Source organism: Cherax quadricarinatus, chromosome 10, assembly GCF_038502225.1.
Source record: "Cherax quadricarinatus isolate ZL_2023a chromosome 10, ASM3850222v1, whole genome shotgun sequence".
Lineage (NCBI taxonomy): Eukaryota > Metazoa > Arthropoda > Malacostraca > Decapoda > Parastacidae > Cherax > Cherax quadricarinatus.
Genome location: NC_091301.1, coordinates 4,849,938 through 4,874,932, shown reverse-complemented (window position 1 = coordinate 4,874,932; position 24,995 = coordinate 4,849,938). Strand labels below are relative to the sequence as shown.

The 24,995-nt window shown below is 48.8% G+C and overlaps 1 protein-coding gene across 14 annotated transcripts in view; it reads left to right on the top strand.

The window, feature by feature from the left end:
• pins (G-protein-signaling modulator pins) overlaps window positions 1–24,995 on the top strand; it is a 579,486-nt gene that overhangs the window by 410,058 nt on the left and 144,433 nt on the right. For all 14 annotated transcript variants that reach the window (XM_070083552.1, XM_070083544.1, XM_070083550.1 and 11 more), the window contains one exon: window positions 3,953–4,015. The gene's annotated coding sequence lies outside the window, so the exon portion shown is untranslated. The remainder of the gene's footprint in view (window positions 1–3,952; window positions 4,016–24,995) is intronic.

Below are 24,995 nucleotides of genomic sequence, written 5' to 3'. Positions count from 1 at the left end.
TCATGCACATACGTTCACCTCACTTGCTCACTTCATCTCAGTCTTCTTGTAGGACTATACACCTATTTTGATTTAATACCTTGCTTCAGAATTGTGCATCATCGGCAAACATATTCATGTAATATTTATTCATTCTCGTAAGTAATATATATATATATATATATATATATATATATATATATATATATATATATATATATATATATATATATATATATATATATATATATAGAGAGAGAGAGAGAGAGAGAGAGAGGTACTACCTCTGGAACTGAGTTGGGGACCCTTATCCTTAGGGAAAACTCGAGGTTCTCCCTGAAGCTGTTTGAATATTGTTTTCTCCTACCACCCCCTATATTTTATGTTCTGTGGAAACTTTATTTAAAGACAAAATACATTAACAAAAATACAATAGGGAGTAGAACAACATAGATAACTCAGAGCTACATCTCGAATACTTCGTCCAGCTCCCCGGCTGTGGGTCGCGTGTCCAGAATGCTGCAGGCATTTCCCCTCTGAATCGCAACACTGAGTCTCTGAAAGAGGAAGTGTATATATATATATATATATATATATATATATATATATATATATATATATATATATATATATATATATAATTATATATATACACACTTCCATGGGGGGTGGAAATCTTTAGCTTAAGTACTTTCACACTTCTCACTGCATCATCAGGAGCTATGCAATGTTGCATGCAAGAGAGCAACCAAAGCAGAGAAAGAGGTCTCAGAGTAGACTGTGGTTAGTGGTCATCCCACTACTCCCCATATGGGGTAACCACACTAACCACATTCTAAGGGTAACCATGGACGGTGACACAACCGCACTACACTACTCTGAGACCTCTCTCCCTGCTTTGGTTGCTCTCTTGCAACATTGCACAGCTCCTGATGACTCACTGAGAAGTGTGAAAGTACTTGAGCTAAAGATTACCCCCCCCCCTTTCATGGCTTGTCTTGCATAGTTAAGATCGCCCGTCTGCGATTGTTTGCAATATATATGTCTGTCTGGCAGTGTCCCAGAGGCCATCACACCCCTTTTCTTTGGTGCCTCATTGTGTGCCCTCCGGGAAAAGGATGGCAGAATCAGGCCCATTGCAGTGGGCAACACCCTACGGCGCCTAGTCGCCAAGGCTGCAGTAAGAAGGGTGAATCAAGAGGTTGCTGCAATGCTGAAACCAACTAAGCTCAGTTTTGGCGTTTAACAGGGCTGTGAAGCAGCTGCCCAAGTAGCACGAGTATATATCAACAACATGCCCGATGAAAAAGCCTTGGTTAAATTAGACTTTGCCAACGCTTTCAACTCAGAAGGGATGCTGCTCTCCAGGCAGTTTATAGAAACTTCCCTTCCCTTTATCCCTTCAGAGAATCGTGTTATAGTGTGAGTTCCAAACTATTGTTTGGGGACCATGAAATTGACTCATGTGAGGGCGTGCAACAGGTGGATCCTCTCTCCTCCCTTTCTATTCTGTTTGGTCATCAAGGAAGTTACATAAGCACTCTCCAGTGAGCTCAATATCTGGTTCCTGGATGATGGTACCCTAGCTGGCACAACAGAATCTCTCCTAGAGGACATCAGTAAAATTAAAGACATGGGAGAAAGCCTGGGCCTATCTTTAAACCTCACCAAATGTGAAATAGTTTCTACCAATCGACAGATAATTCAGAATATTAGCGCCGTTTTACCAGGAGCCCGAGCCATTGATCCAGCCAATAGCACTCTCCTTGGCGCTCATCTTGGGTCCAGTGCCATCGATCTGATCCTAGAAAAAAAACAGGTCTCCCACCTCTGGACGATGGAAAGCAAGATAAAAGACATTGACACACATGATGCCTTCTACCTACTCACCAGGTGCCTGTCAATCCAAAAACTTACCTACTTTCTGAGATGCTCCCCAGCCTTCAGCAGTCCAAAACTCAAGGAATATGACTCTCTCCTTAAGACCATGCTAGAGTGTGTATTGAATCTTTCCCTTGAAGATGGACAGTGATTGCAAGCCTCACTTCTGGTCAGGCTTGGGGGGCTGGGGGTACGCAGATCCTCCCAGATTGCTCTACCAGCTTTCCTATCCTCTTCCATAGCATCAAACGAGTTGATAAGACAAATTCTTCCTGATAACCTTAGTGACTCGGCAGGAATACAGGACCCTAGCTATGCCAGTGCCAACACTGAATGGGAGACTCTGCTGCTCCAGCACCAAACCATAGTGCAGCACTGGCTCACAGACATTCAAGCTGGGATGGCCCGATCGCTGAAAAGGTGCTTGCCAACATGCTCAGGGCTGCAACATCAGATAGGAAGACTGTCCGTCTCCAGGCTGTGAGCACACATCACTCTGAGGACTTCCTCCAAACAGTTCCCATATCGGCAATGGGAACGCGACTCGACCCTCTGTATTGCAGTGGCTCTGCGCCTTGCTGCCCCAATTCACACAGAATATGCATGTATTTGCAGCGAAGTGCAAGCAGACCAATACGGTCTACATGGTCTTAACTGTTCCAAAACCAAGGGCTGGCATGCAAGACACAATGAAGTCAACGACATCATAAAGAGAACCCTTGCTGCAGCTGGATGCCCAGCCGAGAGGGAGCCCCGATCACTAGCAGCCAACAATATCCACAACCCAGCAAACCGCCCCAACGGGATCACCATCTATCCTTGGAAGAATGGCAAGCTCTTAACATGGGGCTATACCTGTGTGTCCACACTGGCTGACACCTATATCCATCACAGTGTGGGGCGACAGGGAGGAGCTGCTGACCACAGGGAGGAGTACAAGGTCAGCAAGTACAGGGACATAAGCCAGCAGTATCAATTTGTCCCAGTGGTATCAGAGACCTTAGGATCATGGGGAAAAAATGCCACACGTTTCCTTAAAGAATTGGGTTCCAGACTCATCGACACCACCAGGGACCCAAGGGCAGCCACTTTCATGTTCCAGCGCCTCAGCGTGACCATCCAGAGGGGAAATGCTTGCTGCATACTTGGCTCGCGTCTGGCTTCGGAGGAGCTGGAGGAATTCATGATCTTTAACACATTGTACCATTGTATTCATGTTTGTGTTTTCTGTAAATGTATTCTGTTTATTAATAAATGTTCCCATAGAATATAAAATATAGTGGGTGGTAGGAGAAGAAAATATTCAAACAGCTCCGGGGAGAACCCTGAGTTTTCCCTGAGGTACGTTTATTGTCTTCTCTGATATCTACTCCAATACACCAGTTAGGAAGGAGGGGCAGCTGCCAGCTTCAGGGAGTCCCAAAAGTCTAGAAAATATGGAGAACTTGCCTATCATTATATATTTGTTCCCATAGGCTCAGAGACCCTTGGCTCATGGGGAAAGAGTGCATCTAAGTTCCTTAAGGAGCTGGGAAAAAGACTTATCAGGGTAACTAGGGATCCCAGGGCAGCTAGTTTTCTTTTCCAGCGGCTCAGTGCGGCTTTTCCAAGGGGTAATGCCTGCTATATTTTGGGCACACGCCCCAGCTCTGAGGAGCTGGATGAGATTTTCGCCTTATAATCGGTGATACACACGTAACATGTACCGTATATGCCACCTTTTTATCAACAATGTATCTCTTAAATCTTCTGTACCATATTTTGTAATAAAATATTCCTATTGGTAAAAAAAAAATTATGAAAAGATGGGGTGGTAGGGGAAGTGGAATATTCAAACGGCTTCAGGAAGAAATCCAAATATATATATATATATATATATATATATATATATATATATATATATATATATATATATATATATATATATATATATATATATATATATAATGTGTGTGTGTGTGTGTGTGTAATCACCTCCTTGTATGTACGTTGTTTGTATGTGGTGTGTTACTGAAGCACCGCTCTGTTGTGGCTACTTGAGATTGACACATTTGTTGGGATGTTGTATATAATGGCGTTGTTGTTGTTACAGGTGGCGCCGTGGGTGACAGTGTGTGTCCTCCGCTCTCTTATGTGACCCTCCATACTCTCCACGGTGAGTACCTCCACCACTACGTCCCTCCACTGTACCTCCACCACTCTTTATTCACACACACACAAAAAAAGGGGGGAGGGAGGGGGCCAGTGTCTTTTGACAAGTGCCTTTGACATCTAATAACACACACACTCACACTCTCGACCATCCACTAACCCACCAAAAAATTCACCAGTTATGTATACACTGGTATATTTCAGTTTACAGGCTAGGATTGCATAAAAATATTTGTCGTCCAGTTATGGAAAGACCTGTGTAGAGTGCAAGCATGTGACAGTAATACTGAAAAATACTAAGACTGTATCATAGTGTATCACTGTATCACAGTGTAACACTATCGTAGTGTAACACTGTATCATTGTACTGTATGGAGAGGGTGCCTAGACACGGGGGTCATCCCACAGTCACTAAAAACAACAGACATAATCCCACTCTACAAAGGCGGCGGCAAAACAATAGCAAAGAATTGTAGACCTCTAGCACAAACATCCCACATCATAAAATTTTTTGAAAGACTTCTAAGAAGCAAGATCCCCAGCCACTTGGTTAGCCAGCAGTTGCACAACCCAGGGCAGCGTAAGTTTAGTGCAGGTCGCTCCTGCCTTTCACAACTACTGGACCACTATGACATGGTCTTGGATGCACTGGAGGATAAACAGAATGCAGATGCAGTATACAAAGACTTTGTGGAAGCCTTCGACAAGTGCGATCTTGGTGTAATAGCGCACAAAATGCGTGATAAAAGCATAATAGGAAAAAATGTATAGATGGGTCTTTAATTTCGTAACCAACAGAACGCAAAGAGTGAGGGAGCAACACCACCACACGGTGTGAGGGAGCAACACCACCACACGGTGTGAGGGAGCAACACTACCACACGGTGTGAGGGAGCAACACCACCACACGGTGTGAGGGAGCAACACCACCACACACTGTGAGGGAGCAACACCACACGGTGTGGTGTGAGGGAGAAACACCACCACACACTGTGAGGGAGCAACACCACACGGTGTGAGGGAGCAACACCACACGGTGTGAGGGAGCAACACCACTACACGGTGTGAGGGAGCAACACCACCACACGGTGTGAGGGAGCAACACCACCACACGGTGTGAGGGAGCAACACCACCACACGGTGTGAGGGAGCAACACCACCACACGGTGTGAGGGAGCAACACCACCACACGGTGTGAGGGAGCAACACTACACGGTGTGAGGGAGCAACACCACCACACGGTGTGAGGGAGCAACACCACCACACGATGTGAGGGAGCAACACCACCACACGGTGTGAGAGAGCAACACCACCACACGGTGTGAGGGAGCAACACTACACGGTGTGAGGGAGCAACACCACACGGTGTGAGGGAGCAACACCACCACACGGTGTGAGGGAGCAACACTACACGGTGTGAGGGAGCAACACCACACGGTGTGAGGAAGCAACACCACTACACGGTGTGAGGGAACAACACTACACGGTGTGAGGGAGCAACACCACCACAAGTTGTGAGGGAGCAGCACCACTACACGGTGTGAGGGAGCAACACCACCACACGGTGTGAGGGAGCAACACCACTACACGGTGTGAGGGAGCAACACCACTACACGGTGTGAGGGAGCAACACCACCACACGGTGTGAGGGAGCAACACCACCACACGGTGTGAGGGAGAAACACTACACGGTGTGAGGGAGCAACACCACACGGTGTGAGGGAGCAACACCACACGGTGTGAGGGAGCAACACCACCACACGGTGTGAGGGAGCAACACCACCACACGGTGTGAGGGAGCAACACCACCACACGGTGTGAGGGAGCAACACCACTACACGGTGTGAGGGAGCAACACCACTACACGGTGTGAGGCAGCAACACCACCACACCGTGTGAGGGAGCAACACCACCACACGGTGTGAGGGAGCAATACCACACGGTGTGAGGGAGCAACACTACACGGTGTGAGGGAGCAACACCACACGGTGTGAGGGAGCAACACCACCACACGGTGTGAGGGAGCAACACCACCACACGGTGTGAGGGAGCAACACCACCACACACTGTGAGGAAGCAACACCACACGGTGTGAGGGAGCAACACCACTACACGGTGTGAGGGAGCAACACCACACGGTGTGAGGGAGCAACACCACCACACGGTGTGAGGGAGCAACACCACCACACGGTGTGAGGGAGCAACACCACCACACGGTGTGAGGGAGCAACACTACACGGTGTGAGGGAGCAACACCACACGGTGTGAGGGAGCAACACCACCACACGGTGTGAGGGAGCAACACCACCACACGGTGTGAGGGAGCAACACCACCACACGGTGTGAGGGAGCAACACCACACGGTGTGAGGGAGCAACACCACCACACGGTGTGAGGGAGCAACACCACCACACGGTGTGAGGGAGCAACACTACACGGTGTGAGAGAGCAACACCACCACACGGTGTGAGGGAGCAACACCACACGGTGTGAGGGAGCAACACCACACGGTGTGAGGGAGCAACACTACACGGTGTGAGGGAGCAACACCACACGGTGTGAGGAAGCAACACCACTACACGGTGTGAGGGAACAACACTACACGGTGTGAGGGAGCAACACCACCACAAGTTGTGAGGGAGCAGCACCACTACACGGTGTGAGGGAGCAACACCACCACACGGTGTGAGGGAGCAACACCACTACACGGTGTGAGGGAGCAACACCACTACACGGTGTGAGGGAGCAACACCACCACACGGTGTGAGGGAGCAACACCACCACACGGTGTGAGGGAGCAACACCACACGGTGTGAGGGAGCAACACTACACGGTGTGAGGGAGCAACACCACACGGTGTGAGGGAGCAACACTACACGGTGTGAGGGAGCAACACCACACGGTGTGAGGGAGCAACACCACCACACGGTGTGAGGGAGCAACACCACCACACGGTGTGAGGGAGCAACACCACCACACGGTGTGAGGGAGCAACACCACCACACGGTGTGAGAGAGCAACACCACCACACGGTGTGAGGGAGCAACACTACACGGTGTGAGGGAGCAACACCACACGGTGTGAGGGAGCAACACCACCACACTGTGTGAGGGAGCAACACTACACGGTGTGAGGGAGCAACACCACACGGTGTGAGGAAGCAACACCACTACACGGTGTGAGGGAACAACACTACACGGTGTGAGGGAGCAACACCACCACAAGTTGTGAGGGAGCAGCACCACTACACGGTGTGAGGGAGCAACACCACCACACGGTGTGAGGGAGCAACACCACTACACGGTGTGAGGGAGCAACACCACTACACGGTGTGAGGGAGCAACACCACCACACGGTGTGAGGGAACAACACCACCACATGGTGTGAGGGAACACCACCACACGGTGTGAGGGAGCAACACCACACGGTGTGAGGGAGCAACACTACACGGTGTGTGGGAACACTACACGGTGTGAGGGAGCAGCACCACTACACGGTGTGAGGGAGCAACACCACCACACACTGTGAGGGAGCAACACCACACGGTGTGAGGGAGCAACACTACACGGTGTGAGGAAGCAACACCACCACACGGTGTGAGGGAGCAACACCACACGGTGTGAGGGAACAACACCACCACACGGTGTGAGGGAACACCACCACCACACGGTGTGAGGGAGCAACACCACACGGTGTGAGGGAGCAACACTACACGGTGTGAGGGAGCAACACTACACGGTGTGAGGGAGCAACACCACACGGTGTGAGGGAGCAACACCACACACTGTGAGGGAGCAACACTACATGGTGTGAGGGAGCAACACCATTACATGGTGTGAACGAGCAACACCATTACATGGTGTGAACGAGCAACACCAATGTGAGGGAGCAACACCACTGTAAGGGAGCAACACCACACGGTGTGAGGGAGCAACACCACTGTAAGGGAGCAACACCACACGGTGTGAGGGAGCAACACCACTGTAAGGGAGCAACACCACTCGTAAGGGAGCAACACCACACGGTGTGAGGGAGCAACACCACTGTAAGGGAGCAACACCACACGGTGTGAGGGAGCAACACCACTGTAAGGGAGCAACACCACACGCTGTGAGGGAGCAACACCACCACACACTGTGAGGGAGCAACACCACACGGTGTGAGGGAGCAACACCACCACACACTGAGGAAGCAACACCACACGGTGTGAGGGAGCAACACCTACACGGTGTGAGGGAGCAACACCACTACACGGTGTGAGGGAGCAACACCTACACGGTCTGAGGGAGCAACACCACTACACGGTGTGAGGGAGCAACACCTACACGGTGTGAGGGAGCAACACCACACGGTGTGAGGGAGCAACACCACTACACGGTGTGAGGGAGCAACACCACTACACGGTGTGAGGGAACAACACTACACGGTGTGAGGGAGCAACACCACTGTGAGGGAGCAACATCACTGTGATGGAACAACAACACTACACGGTGTGAGGGAGCAACACCACTGTGAGGGAACAACAACACTACACGGTGTGAGGGAGCAACAACTACACGGTGTGAGGGAGCAACACCACTGTGAGGGAGCAACACCACTGTGAGGGTACAACACTACACGGTGTGAGTGAGCAACACCACTGTGAGGGAACAACACTACACGGTGTGAGGGAGCAACACCACTGTGAGGGAGCAACATCACTGTGAGGGAACAACAACACTATACGGTGTGAGGGAGCAACACCACTGTGAGGGAACAACAACACTACACGGTGTGAGGGAGCAACACTGTGAGGGAGCAACACCTACACGGTGTGAGGGAGCAACACCTACACGGTGTGAGGGAGCAACACCACTGTGAGGGTACAACACCACTACACGGTGTGAGGGAGCAACACCACTGTGAGGGAACAACACCACTACACGGTGTGAGGGAGCAACACCACTGTGAGGGAGCAACATCACTGTGAGGGAACAACACCACTACACGGTGTGAGGGAGCAACACCACTGTGAGGGAGCAACACCACTACACGGTGTGAGGGAGCAACACCACTACACGGTGTGAGGGAACAACACCACTACACGGTGTGAGGGAGCAACACCACTGTGAGGGAAAAACACCACTACACGGTGTGAGGGAACAACACCACTACACGGTGTGAGGGAGCAACACCACTGTGAGGGAATAACACCACTACACGGTGTGAGGGAGCAACACCACTACACGGTGTGAGGGAGCAACACCACTGTGAGGGAGCAACACCACTACACGGTGTGAGGGAGCAACACCACTGTGAGGGAAGAACAACACTACACGGTGTGAGGGAGCAACATCACTGTGAGGGAGCAACACCACTGTGAGGGAACACCACCACCACACGGTGTGAGGGAGCAACACCACCACACGGTGTGAGGGAGCAACACCACCACACGGTGTGAGGGAGCAACACCACCACACGGTGTGAGGGAACAACACCACCACACGGTGTGAGGGAGCAACACCACCACACGGTGTGAGGGAGCAACACCACCACACGGTGTGAGGGAGCAACATCACTGTGAGGGAACAACACCACTACACGGTGTGAGGGAGCAACACCACCACACGGTGTGAGGGAGCAACATCACTGTGAGGGAACAACACCACTACACGGTGTGAGGGAGCAACACTACCACACGGTGTGAGGGAGCAACACCACCACACGGTGTGAGGGAGCAACACCACCACACGGTGTGAGGGAACACCACACGGTGTTAGTGAGGGGAAGAGCAGGAAATGCTAGGAACAAGGAAGTGATCACCATGACAACCTGAGTCTTACCTGGCTCTCTCACTACCTGGCTCTCTCACTACCTGGCTCTCTCACTACCTGGCTCTCTCGCTCACTACCTGGCTCTCTCACTCACTACCTGGCTCTCTCGCTCACTACCTGGCTCTCTCGCTCACTACCTGGCTCTCGCTCACTACCTGGCTCTCTCGCTCACTACCTGGCTCTCTCGCTCACTACCTGGCTCTCTCTCTCACTACCTGGCACTCTCGCTCACTACCTGGCTCTCTCGCTCACTACCTGGCTCTCTCGCTCACTACCTGGCTCTCTCGCTCACTACCTGGCTCTCTCGCTCACTACCTGGCTCTCTCGCTCACTACCTGGCTCTCACTCTCACTACCTGGCACTCTCGCTCACTACCTGGCTCTCTCGCTCACTACCTGACTCTCGCTCACTACCTGGCTCTCACTACCTGGCTTTCTCACTACCTGGCTCTCTCGCTCACTACCTGGCTCTCTCGCTCACTACCTGGCTCTCTCACTACCTGGCTCTCTCGCTCACTACCTGGCTCTCTCGCTCACTACCTGGCTCTCTCGCTCACTACCTGGCTCTCTCACTACCTGGCTCTCTCACTACCTGGCTCTCTCGCTCACTACCTGGCTCTCTCACTCACTACCTGGCTCTCTCACTACCTGGCTCTCTCGCTCACTACCTGGCTCTCTCGCTCACTACCTGGCTCTCACTACCTGGCTCTCTCGCTCACTACCTGGCTCTCTCACTACCTGGCTCTCTCGCTCACTACCTGGCTCTCTCGCTCACTATCTGGCTCTCTTGCTCACTACCTGGCTCTCTTGCTCACTACCTGGCTCTCTCGCTCACTACCTGGCTCTCTCGCTCACTACCTGGCTCTCGCTCACTACCTGGCTCTCTTGCTCACTACCTGGCTCTCTCACTGACTACCTGGCTCTCTCACTACCTGGCTCTCTCGCTCACTACCTGGCTCTCTCGCTCACTACCTGGCTCTCTCACTACCTGGCTCTCTCGCTCACTACCTGGCTCTCTCACTACCTGGCTCTCTCGCTCACTACCTGGCTCTCTCACTACCTGGCTCTCTCGCTCACTACCTGGCTCTCTCACTACCTGGCTCTCTCGCTCACTACCTGGCTCTCGCTCACTACCTGGCTCTCTCACTACCTGGCTCTCTCGCTCACTACCTGGCTCTCTCGCTCACTACCTGACTCTCACTACCTGGCTCTCTCACTACCTGGCTCTCTCGCTCACTACCTGGCTTTCTCGCTCACTACCTGGCTCTCTCGCTCACTACCTGGCCCTCTCGCTCACTACCTGGCTCTCTCGCTCACTACCTGGCTCTCTCGCTCACTACCTGGCTCTCTCGCTCACTACCTGGCTCTCTCGCTCACTACCTGGCTCTCTCGCTCACTACCTGGCTCTCTCGCTCACTACCTGGCTCTCTCGCTCACTACCTGGCTCTCTCACTACCTGGCTCTCTCGCTCACTACCTGGCTCTCTCACTACCTGGCTCTCTCGCTCACTACCTGGCTCTCTCACTACCTGGCTCTCGCTCACTACCTGGCTCTCTCACTACCTGGCTCTCTCGCTCACTACCTGGCCCTCTCGCTCACTACCTGGCTCTCTCGCTCACTACCTGGCTCTCTCGCTCACTACCTGGCTCTCTCACTACCTGGCTCTCTCGCTCACTACCTGGCTCTCTCTCTCTCAACCTGGCACTCTCGCTCACCACCCGGCCTCCCTGCTCACACCTGATCTCTGCTCACTACCTGGCTCTCTCGCTCACTATCTGGCTCTCTCGCTCACTACCTGGCTCTCTCGCTCACTACCTGGCTCTCGCTCACTACCTGGCTTTCTCGCTCACTACCTGGCTCTCTCGCTCACTACCTGGCTCTCTCACTACCTGGCTCTCTCGCTCACTACCTGGCTCTCTCACCACCTGGCTCTCTGCTCACCACCCTGCTCCCTCTCATCACTGGCCCTCTCTCACCATTGGCCCTCCCTCAATTACTCCACCTCACCACTTGACCCTCCCCACTCACTCACTGGCTTCACTCTTGACCCCCACCACTACCTGGCTCTCTCGCTCTCTCCCTGGCTCTCTCTCTCACTACCTGGCTCTCTCGCTCACTACCTGGCTCTCTCACTACCTGGCTCTCTCGCTCACTACCTGACTCTCACTACCTGGCTCTCTCACTACCTGGCTCTCTCGCTCACTACCTGGCCCTCTCTCACTACCTGGCTCTCTCACTACCTGGCTCTCTCACTACCTGGCTCTCTCACTACCTGGCTCTCTCTCTCACTACCTGGCTCTCTCACTACTTCACCCACCCTCACCACTACCTGGCTCTCCCCACCACTTGACCCCTCCCTCTCCACCACCTGGCTCTCACCTCCCACCACCTGGCTCTCATTACCCTGGCTCTCACTACCTGGTCTCTCACCACCTGGCTCACCACCTGGTCTCACACCTGGTCTCCCACCATCCGGTTCTCTCACCACCTGGCCTCACCACCTGGCTCACTCACCCTGGGTCTCTCACCTCACCACCTGGCTCTCATTACCTGGCCTCTCACTCACACCTGGCTCACACCTGGCTCACCACCGGCCTCACCACCTGGCTTCACCAGCCACTCCTTCATCACCTGGCTCTCTCCACCACCACCCTGGCTCATTACTGGCTCTCTCACCACCTGGCTCACACCTCACCACTACTCTCATTCACCACCTGGCCTCTCCACCACCACCTGGCTCTGACCACCTGGCTCTCTCACTACCTGGCTCACAATCACCACCGGTCCTCATTCACCACTGGCTCAATGGCTCTCACAATCCACCTGGCCTCTCATTCCACACCTGGCTCCTCTCTCACTACCTGGCTCTGCACATCCACTCTGGCTCCTCTCTCTCACTACCTGGCTCTCTCACTACTTGACACTGTCACTCACTACCTGGCTCTCTCACTCACCACCTGGCTCTCTTACTACCTGGCTCTCACTACTTGACCCGCTCTCTCACTTCCTGGCTCTCTCACTACTTGGCCCTCTCATTACCTGGCTTTCTCACTACTTGACCCTCTCACTCACTACCTGGCTCTCTCACTACTTGACCCTCTCACTCACTACCTGGCTCTCTCACTACTTGGCCCTCTCACTCACCACCTGGCTCTCTCGCTCACTACCTGGCTCTCTCACTACTTGGCCCTCTCTCTCATTACCTGGCTCTCTCACTACTTGACCCTCTCACTCACTACCTGGCTCTCTCACTACTTGACCCTCTCACTCACTACCTGGCTCTCTCACTACTTGGCCCTCTCACTCACCACCTGGCTCTCTCGCTCACTACCTGGCTCTCTCACTACCTGGCTCTCTCACTACTTGGCCCTCTCTCTCACTACCTCGCTCTCTCACTACTTGACCCTCTCACTCACTACCTGGCTCTCTCACTACTTGACCCTCTCACTCACTACCTGGCTCTCTCACTCACCACCTGGCTCTCATTATCTGGCTCTCACTACCTGGTTCTCTCACCACCTGGCTCTCACTACCTGGTTCTCTCACCACCTGGCTCTCATTACCTGGCTCTCTCACTACCTGGCTCTCTCACTCACCACCTGGCTCTCATTACCTGGCTCTCTCACTACCTGGTACTCTCACCACCTGGCTCTCACTACCTGGCTCTCTCACTACATGGCTCTCACAATCACCCTTGGCTCTCATTCACCACCTGCTTTCACATCCTGGTCTCACTACCTGACTCACTCACTACCAGGTTCTCTCACTCACCACCTGGTTCTCATTCACTTCCTGCTCTCACTACCTGTCTCCCTCACTCACTACATGGCTCTCTACCTGGCTCTCTCGCTCACTACCTGGCTCTCTCACTACCTGGCTCTCTCACTACTTGGCCCTCTCTCTCACTACCTGGCTCTCTCACTACTTGGCCCTCTCTCTCACTACCTGGCTCTCTCACTACTTGACCCTCTCACTCACTACCTGGCTCTCTCACTCACCACCTGGCTCTCTTACTACCTGGCACTACTTGACCCTCTCTCTCACTACCTGGCTCTCTCACTACTTGGCCCTCTCTCTCATTACCTGGCTTTCTCACTACTTGACCCTCTCACTCACTACCTGGCTCTCTCACTACTTGACCCTCTCACTCACTACCTGGCTCTCTCACTACTTGGCCCTCTCACTCACCACCTGGCTCTCTCGCTCACTACCTGGCTCTCTCACTACTTGGCCCTCTCTCTCATTACCTGGCTCTCTCACTACTTGACCCTCTCACTCACTACCTGGCTCTCTCACTACTTGACCCTCTCACTCACTACCTGGCTCTCTCACTACTTGGCCCTCTCACTCACCACCTGGCTCTCTCGCTCACTACCTGGCTCTCTCACTACCTGGCTCTCTCACTACTTGGCCCTCTCTCTCACTACCTGGCTCTCTCACTACTTCACCCTCTCACTCACTACCTGGCTCTCTCACTACTTGACCCTCTCACTCACTACCTGGCTCTCTCACTCACCACCTTGCTCTCATTACCTGGCTCTCACTACCTGGTTCTCTCACCACCTGACTCTCACTACCTGGTTCTCTCACCACCTGGCTCTCACTACCTGGTTCTCTCACCACCTGGCTCTCATTACCTGGCTCTCTCACTACCTGGCTCTCACTCACCACCTGGCTCTCTCACTACCTGGCCCTCACAATCACCACCTGACTCTCTCATTCACCACCTGCTCTCACCGCCTGGCTCTCTCACTCACTACCTGGCTCTCTCACTACATGGCTCTCACAATCACCCTTGGCTCTCATTCACCACCTGCTTTCACAACCTGGTCTCACTACCTGACTCTCTCACTCACTACCAGGTTCTCTCACTCACCACCAGGTTCTCTCACTCACCACCTGGTTCTCATTCACTTCCTGCTCTCACTACCTGTCTCCCTCACTCACTACATGGCTCTCTACCTGGCTCTCTCACTCACTACCTGGCTCTCTCACTACTTGGCCCTCTCACTCACCACCTGGCTCTCTCGCTCACTACCTGGCTCTCTCACTACCTGGCTCTCTCACTACTTGGCCCTCTCTCTCACTACCTGGCTCTCTCACTACTTGATCCTTTCACTCACTACCTGGCTCTCTCACTACTTGGCCCTCTCACTCACTACCTGGCTCTCTCACTCACCACCTGGCTCTCATTACCTGGCTCTCACTACCTGGTTCTCTCACCACCTGGCTCTCACTACCTGGTTCTCTCACCACCTGGCTCTCATTACCTGGCTCTCTCACTACCTGGCTCTCTCACTCACCACCTGGCTTTCATTACCTGGCTCTCTCACTACCTGGTTCTCTCACCACCTGGCTCTCATTACCTGGCTCTCTCACTACCTGGCTCTCTCACTCACCACCTGGCTCTCATTACCTGGCTCTCTCACTACCTGGCCCTCACAATCACCACCTGACTCTCTCATTCACCACCTGCTCTCACCACCTGGCTCTCTCACTCACTACCTGGCTCTCTCACTACATGGCTCTCGCAATCACCCTTGGCTCTCATTCACCACCTGCTTTCACAACCTGGTCTCACTATCTGACTCTCACTCACTACCAGGTTCTCTCACTCACCACCTGGTTCTCATTCACTTCCTGCTCTCACTACCTGGCTCTCTACCTGGCTGTCTCACTCACTACCTGGCTCTCTCACCACCTGGCTCTGTCACTCACTACCTGGCTCTCACAATCACCACGTAGCTCTCATTCACCACCTGCTCTCACTACTTGTCTCTCTCACTCACTACCTGACTCTCTCTCACTACCTGGCTCACTCACTACCTGGCTCTCTCACTACCTGGCTCTCTCACTACCTGGCCCTCTCACTCACTACCTGACTTTCTTACTACCTGGCTCTCTCACTACCTGACTTTCTCACTACCTGGCTCTCTTTGTAGATGAATGGTTCAGAGAACCGACATGTTGATAAATTAGACACAAGGTTGAGGGACTGATTACCTCATTCTCCTCCTGTTCTTCAAGTTTCTCCTACGTATGGACTGATGAGGACGGGTAGACGATGAAATCATGTGACTCCTCTGTTGTTGGGTTGGTGCTGCTTAAGTATCATGTATGCCAATGTTTTTGAAATTTTGTAGTTTCCAGTGTTGCGTTCTATAGTGTCGGTGACGGCGATTAGTGAGGCTTCTAGGCACCGTCGGCGTCTGAGGTCTGGTTCGGTGAGAACGAGTTGTGCCTCGTTCCAGTTCATCAAATGCCCCGTGGAGTCTCTGTGGAGGACACAGGCGTACCTTACATCGTCTCTATTAGAGGCATTTCGATGCTCATTCAGGCGGACTGCAAGATCTCTGCCTGTCTCGCCTACATATTTCTTGGGACAGAACCCACAGGGGATAGTGTAGACGCCTGCTGTAGAAGTTAGAGGTGTGGGGCTGCGTTTCGTAGTGAGGTCTTTGATAGAGGTCTCTGAATGAGCATCGAAATGCCTCTAACAGAGACGATGTAAGGTACGCCTGTGTCCTCCACAGAGACTCCACGGGGCATTTGATGAACTGGAACGAGGCACAACTCGTTCTCACCGAACCAGACCTCAGACGCCGACGGTGCCTAGAAGCCTCACTAATCGCCGTCACCGACACTATAGAACGCAACACTGGAAACTACAAAATTTCAAAAACATTGGCATACATGATACTTAAGCAGCACCAACCCAACAACAGAGGAGTCACATGATTTCATCGTCTACCCGTCCTCATCATAGGCAGAGGTTGTTTTGATAAGGACCTGCCTCGCATGGGCCAGTAGGCCTTCTACAGTGTTCCTCCATTCTTATGTTCTTATGACATTCCTCAGGTCACGTGCGTCACATCTCACTCTTCGCCTATATATATAATGTCTTTCTACCTCTGTATGTTAGAAGTGATCAAGGTCCCAGGACCGAAACGTTTTCTAATAAATATGTTATAGTGTTTTCTTACGTGTCTTTTTAAACCAACTTGTCGGTATTGTATTGTATTGTATTTATGAAACGTTTCGCCTACACAGTAGGCTTCTTCAGTCAAGTACAGAAAAGTTGATAGAAGCAGAAGATACTTGAAGACGATGTAATCAGTCCATCACCCTTAAAGTTTTGAGGTGGTCAGTCCCTAAGTCTGGAGAAGAGCATTGTTCCATAGTATGAAACAATATGGAGAAGAAGTGACAGGATGGAGCTTTTTATAGCGCCAAGAGGTGAGACGTAGGCCACTAGGAGAGGTAAGAACTCAGATGTTGAGAGGTCAGGTCCCTCTCAAATCCAGCCCCTCTCACTAGGGGAAGTTGTCGAAGTTGATTGCAGGTCTGTACCAAGATACCCTTGTGTTGCAGTGTCTGACAGATTGAACATTAAAATGGTATAAAATACCGACAGGTTGTTAGGTAAGACACATATGCAACAGTTAGGTATCTTTATTATGAAACGTTTCGCCTACACAGTAGGCTTCTTCAGTCAAGTATAGAAAAGTTGATAGAAGCAGAAGATACTTGAAGACGATGTAATCAGTCCATCACCCTTAAAGTTTTGAGGTGGTCAGTCCCTCAGTCTGGAGAAGAGCATTGTTCCTTAGTATGGAACAATATGGAGAAGAAGTGACAGGATGGAGCTTTTTATAGCGCCAAGAGGTGAGACGTAGGCCACTAGGAGAGGTAAGAACTCAGATGTTGAGAGGTCAGGTCCCTCTCAAATCCAGCCCCTCTCACTAGTGGAAGTTGTCGAAGTTGATTGCAGGTCTGTACCGAGATACCCTTGTGTTGCAGTGTCTGACAGATTGAACATTAAAATGGTATAAAATACCGACAGGTTGTTAGGTAAGACACATATGCAACAGTTAGGTATCTTTATTATGAAACGTTTCGCCTACACAGTAGGCTTCTTCAGTCAAGTACAGAAAAGTTGATAGAAGCAGAAGATACTTGAAGACGATGTAATCAGTCCATCACCCTTAAAGTTTTGAGGTGGTCAGTCCCTCAGTCTGGAGAAGAGCATTGTTCCATAGTATGAAACAATATGGAGATGAAGTGACAGGATGGAGCTTTTTATAGCGCCAAGAGGTGAGACGTAGGCCACTAGGAGAGGTAAGAACTCAGATGTTGAGAGGTCAGGTCCCTCTCAAATCCAGCCCCTCTCACTAGTGGAAGTTGTCGAAGTTGATTGCAGGTCTGTACCAAGATACCCTTGTGTTGCAGTGTCTGTACTTGACTGAAGAAGCCTACTGTGTAGGCGAAACGTTTCATAATAAAGATACCTAACTGTTGCATATGTGTCTTACCTAACTCTCAGTAGTAGTAACCAGTTACCAGTAACCAGTGTACCGTTGACTCAACGGTACACTGGTTACTGGTAACTGGTTACTACTACTGAGATAACAACCTGTCGGTATTTTATACCATTTTAATGTTCAATCTGTCAGACACATCTGTCAGACACTGCAAGTATAGGTCACCACATATACGGGTTGTGTACAGCTGCAGCGACTGACAGACGATGTCTTTTAGAGAACCTGCCCAATATGGCTCAGTAGTATTAATGTTGGTAGAATTACCCACAATATGTTAGGTCGAAGGTCACCAGTGCAACTAATGTGACATTTTTATTGTGGCAACGTTTCGCTCTCCAGGAGCTTTATCAAGCATACCTTTTTGAAGATTTGATGGGAATCCAAAATAGACATAAGTCGTCATATGAAACTAATATCCAGATTTCTTCCATAAAACTTTAAATTAGGTCGTATATGATCCAAATCTAATTCAGACTTTTTAGAGAGATCAGAGACTACTATTCTAAAATACACAAGCAGATTGATGATGAAGTCACTCAGGTGGAAGGCTTGAGGCTAATAAGATGCGGTACTCAGAAATTAGCTTGTGAAAACGCATTTTCACTTTTTCCAATTTCTTTTAAAAAGTAACTGGGACCTACATGGGCTAAAATCAGTCTAAATTTTTCTCTTAAGAAAGTAAGCAAGTTTTATGTAAGTGTAATATACATGACATGGCAAGTGTTTCAGAGTGTCTCGAGGCCTCGCACACACATGTTATTATAGACATATAAAAGAACATTAAGTTGGTTTAATCCAGAATAAATATAGTCAAGTTCTGTAACTTATTTCTGATGACAAAAGCCATTTTGTAATTATTTCACAGACGCCAACATGGCTAATAAAACTGACACATGATAACTTACACAACCTAACATCAAGAGTTAATTTCCTGTGAAGTAAAACACATCAACACTAAACATATAAAACTGACCACAAGATGCATTTTTTTCAGTTAAGAACATAAGAAAGAAGGAACACTGCAGCAGACCTACTGGCCCATGCGAGGCAGGTTCAAGTCTCCTACCGGTTTAAGTTGGTCACATTCACTTAAGGAAGGAGCACGGCATCAGCCCTAATAGCACAAGCTAGTCAGGTCTAACTCACACCCACCCACACCCACTCATGTATTTATCTAACCTATTTTAAAAACTATACAACGTTTTAGCTTATATACGGTACTTCAGTTATTGTGCAGAATCCAACAAACTTGTATCTACACAGACTTAACCCATGAAGTGTTCCATCTATTTATACGATGCATCAACCAATGAATATTGATGCCGTTCACAATTGTTATATTTTAATCAGAAGAAAGTCCTAAACCCGTAGGAGTCATATAGCGCTGTTGAATGGGAGGCATTCAAATGTTATTCGGACAGATAAGTCCGGTTCCTTGGATCAAGAGCCCCTTACTAGCATCATAGGGAAAATATAATGCAATAAGGTAAAATAATGCTATATTATTTTGAGGTTAAACGTTGCAAAATGGCGGCTGAGAGGAGACTTTCTCCAGTAATATCACGGAAATAAAACTATGGGAATGATGTATATGGTATAAACCTTGGTAATAAATACTGACAAGTTGTAATAAATACTGACAACCTGTCGGTATTTTATACCATTTTAATGTTCAAACTGACAAGTTGGTTTAGAAAGACACGTAAGCAAACATTATGACATATTTATTAGAAAACGTTTCGGTCCTAGGACCTTGATCACTTCTAACATACAGAGATAGAAAGACATTATATATAGGCGGAGAGTGAGGTGTGAGTGACGCATGACCTGAAGAATGTTATGTTGGGTTGAGGACGGGTAGACGATGAGATCATGTGACTCCTGTGTTGTTGGGTTAGTGGTGCTCAAGCAGCACCAATCCAACAACACAGGAGTCACATGGTTGGTGGTGCTCAAGCACCACCAACCCAACAACACAGGAGTCACATGGTTGGTGGTGCTCAAGCACCACCAACCCAACAACACAGGAGTCACATGATCTCATCGTCTACCCGTCCTCAACCCAACATAACATTCTTCAGGTCATGCGTCACTCACACCTCACTCTCCGCCTATATATAATGTCTTTCTACCTCTGTATGTTAGAAGTGATCAAGGTCCTAGGACCGAAACGTTTTCTAATAAATATGTCATAATGTTTGCTTACGTGTCTTTCTAAACCAATGATGTATGTAGCATTAAGACATTCACACATGCAAATAGTCCCGTGAATATTGCCCAACATACGCATATTAAGTGATGAAATTTTGAAGCAGATTGAAAAAGACGTTCTTGAGTAATAAACAAAAATTTATGAAAAAAGCTAACAAGTGTTGCTGACAGTTTTCTGAAAAAATAGGAAAGCCTCGTCTCGTTAAATTTAAATACTGTGTACCATAAATCCCGGAGTTTTTTTTTTTTTTTTTAGTTTGCTTTTTACATTTACATGCTGTTTAAAATTCTCTACAATCCTGTAAGGAAAAAAAACAGTTTATTTTGAAAACCCTGTTTGTTAAAATTGGCAAAAAATTAGTAAATTGTTAAGACCAAATTCTTAAGATACAGTAGCATTTAGGGTTTGAAGCCGATCAGAAAAGGTATTCACGAGTAATTGATGTGATTTCAGCGATTCCAAGTTTAATAACTATTTCAGTGGACCCTTGCGGGTTTAGTGCTTGATTATGATTATAAGAACTATTTCAGTAAAATTTTAAATTTCCAGCTATTTTGACTATACTTATGGGTTATCATCCTTATTATAGAATGTACCATTAATTTTATGAAGACAGAGCAATCACTATTTATTCAATAAAATTGTTAAATTGGGACTTATGGCAGCAAGTGACAGTGTAGTTCAGGGAACCACACCAGTGGTTTCACCACTGGTGTGGTTCCGAAAATTTGAAGCCGATCAGACTTGTCATTCTGGAGTTATGTCACGCATTCCAGCCATTCCAGGTTTATTTTATTGTTTTATTCCATGAACAGCGTTGCCAGCACGCCAAGGATACTTAATGTGTGTCATTCTGGCCCCAAGATGCATCACTCATTAAAGTCGTTCAGAAGAGTCAAACCGAAATTTATTTAACGTGAGTTAATGGAAATGAAGATTTCATACTACTTTACACATTAAATTTGAATTTCACTCTGCACCGCCCTATTATTGGGAAACTTTTGTCAAGGTTTGAAGTTGCAGCACCGCGGATCTTGGAAGTTATCCCAGCCATTCCAACATACTGGAATGGCTTCATTAACTTCCATCATAGGAATGTGAACATCAAAATTGGTCCTAAAATTTGGTCCTCGTTGACGTACACAAGTATTTAAAAAAATGAAGCCATATGGATGAGGCGTTTCGAGTTGTGAGCAAAATAAAACGTAAAATGGGAGGAAGAAAAACAAGAATTGGTAATCCTTCTGACATACTTAGTATGCCAGAAGGATTAGAAAATAATGGATATTTTGAACCGCAGTGAGTGTTATAACACTGGCCGCTGCTGCCCTTGTAGATCTAAAACATCAACAACAATTGTCAGGGCATCACACTCTAGATTGCCAGAGTTTCTCTTTTCTTTTTCTTTTTTCTTTTCTTGTTACATTCTTGAAGGGTGATGATGCCACCAGCGTCTTGTAAGAAAATACACATAAAGAACATACTTGTAAATAAAGTGTAGAAACCCTTACAGAATTAAGAAGATTGTTGAATTGCTTAGGAACACAAAAGAAACAAAGAGCAATTCAAGAAACTAGGAAAAAATCCAAATTACTTTCTTCACATAAGCAAAAATTAAGTAAATAATAACTTAGTATTGGGTCTCTGTGATGGTAGTCAGAGGCACAATTGTCATGCTGATAGTGGAGGAGGAAGATGCCACAGGTGACGCCTTGAGTATAACTAGTGGGAGTTTGGTTGACATGTATTGGTAGCTGGAGACATGGTTGAGTGTAGGAGCTGATGGTGTGGTTGGGAATGATATGTTAAGAAAGGATTGGAAGGAGGCATGGGTGTCTGAGGAGTGTTAAATGTTGTGGTGGTGTATGGGGAACAAAATATGGGAGATGTTTCTAGTTTGGGGTCAGCATTGATAAGATGCTGTGTACAATGGTAAGGGTATAGAGAGTATGGGCGGTAGTGAGACTTTTGTTTCCTCTAGGGAAGACATTTCCTTCCTTTTCCCTTGTATCCTCTTTTTTTTATACATACTGTTTGATGCAGTGAGGCACTGCAGGTCCTCTTGTCGAAACTGAAGGATCATCTTAGGTTTTGTAAGTCAGCACCCGATATCTTGCTCTTTTTTTCTGTCAGCCACTACATATAAGGGCCTCTTCCTTCTGTTGTCAAATACTCCAATTCTAAAAAATAAAGGGAGATCTTCCACTATTGTCGTTGCTATCTCAGGAAATATTACCTCTATCATCTCGCTCTCTCTTTGTGCCTGGGCTATATGCTGTCTGGCTCACAGTCTTCCAGGTTGAAAACCCCAGCAGATGTGTCCCTGGGGTTCCAGGTCTCGTAGTTCCTAACTCCTTCACTCATACTGCTACCTCCTCTACTTATCATTATTATACCTCCAAGTACGTCTTTAGTTTGTATCTGCTGTTCACAACACTCAGTCTTCCCTTCACACCGTTTGTCTTTCTGGCTTCTCTCATCTGTTTCATTGTCTCTTTTCTTTAGTATATCGCCCCTTTATCTTTCCTTATCCTATCATTTGCTTCGGGGATCTTCATTTGTCCGCTCTTCCTTCCTCTCTTCTTTGCTTCTCAGTACATTTCAAATATTTCTCAACTTCGCTTTTCTTCCAAGTATTTCTCCTCTTTGCTTCTTCCCGGCATTTCTTAACTTTGCTTCCTTAATATTTCTTAGCCACTCTTTCAGATATCTTCGCACTTTTTGTATCACTTTCCTTAATTTCCCTGCGTTCTCTTCTCTACGTTTTTTCCCGCTCCCCTTTCTCTTCTTTGTTCAGATTCTCCAACCATTCTAATCTGTGTATCTAGCTTCTCCCTCTCCCCCATTGTTCTCATTTGTACACTCATTCGTCTCACTAATCTTACTTAATTTTCCCATTGTTCCCATCCCCTCTTGTCCTTACTCTTCCTAACATCCCCCCCCCGCCTCCTACCCCGCCTTTGACCTCACCTCCTACCCTGCCTCCTACCCCGCCTCCTACCTCACCTCCTACCTCACCTCCTACCTCGCCTCCTACCCTTCCTCCTACCCTGCCTCCTACCTCGCCTCCGACTCTGCTTCCTACCTCGTCTCCTACGCAGCTTCCTACCTCGCCTCCTACCCTGCCTTCTACCTCGCCTCTTCCCTTGCCTCCTACCCTGCCTCCTACCCTGCCTCCTACCCTGCCTCCTACCCTGCCTCCTACCCTTTCTCCTACCCTGCCTCCTACGTCGCCTTTTACCTCGTCTCCTACGCTGCTTCCTACCCTGCCTCCTACCCTACTTCCTACCCCGCCTCATACCCCGTCTCCTACCCTGCCTTCTACCCTGCCTCCTACCCTGCCTCCTGTTCTGCCTCTAACCCCACCTAGCTCGCCTCGTACTTACACCACCTTCCCTCTCCCCCTTGTACTCTTCTACTCTTGAAGCTGTGTATTAAGTTTTCCTCCACCACTGTCTCATGCAAATCATTGCACTTGTCAACCACCCTGAGACTAAAGAAACTCTTCCAAACATCCCTGTGTCTCATCTTTATCTTCAACTTCTACCTGTATCCTTGTGATCCAGGTCCTCTCAGTGCAGTCTGTCCCTGTCTACCCTCTCAGTTCCTCTTAAGATTTTGTTAGCTGTCATGTTTACCATGTGTGTGTGTGTGTGTGTGTGTGAGAGAGAGAGAGAGAGAGAGAGAGAGAGAGAGAGAGAGAGCAGTGTTGATGGTAGTTGATAATTGAGACACATGCAACATTTGGGTATTTTTGTTCTGGAAACGTTTTTGCCAGTCAGTGTCGTCTTCAGTCCAGTACAGAGAAGAACGGTGGAAGGTGAAAAAGCCCACTGTGTGGGCGAAACGTAGTCAATAAAGGATCACATTATACTGCATTTGTGTTTATATTGCCAAGGTGAGGAGGAGTTTGAGGTAATAAGTCCCTCGTCCTGGAGTCTATGTTATCAGTCCATCAATCTTTTATCAAGATTGATGGACTGAAAACATCGATTCAAGGCTGAGGGACTGATTACCTCAAACTCCTTCTCACCTTCTACCGTTCTTCTCTGTACTGGACTGAAGAAGCCACGTGGCTGGCGAAACATTTCCATTTATCAGCCCGTCAGTTTTCTAAAATCCTTGATGGTAGTTATGATGACAGTGTTTGTGTGTAACATGAGCTCAGTGGCGCTTAAACTTTGTTCCAGAGTCATAACATCAAGAAAAGTAGATGATAATGCAAGTCTGAAAGAATAACACAACCTTTACTGACAGTGAGAGAGAGAGAGAGAGAGAGACAGAGAGAGAGAGACAGAGAGAGAGAGAGAGAGAGAGAGAGAGAGAGAGAGAGAGAGAGAGAGAGAGAGAGAGTGAGTCATAACTCTCAGAGGTTGCACACACACCACTGCGACAACAAGTACATATTAAAGAAATAGAAAACATCGAGTTAATTTTGAAACATAATACAAAGAGCAGAAGAGAGGCGCAGCAGTAATCATCATCAGCATCATCATCATCAGCATCATCAGCATCATCATCAGCATCAGCAGCATCATCAGCATCATCAGCAGCATCATCATCATCATCAGCAGCATCATCAGCATCATCATCATCAGCATCATCATCATCAGCAGCAGCATCAGCAGCATCAGCAGCA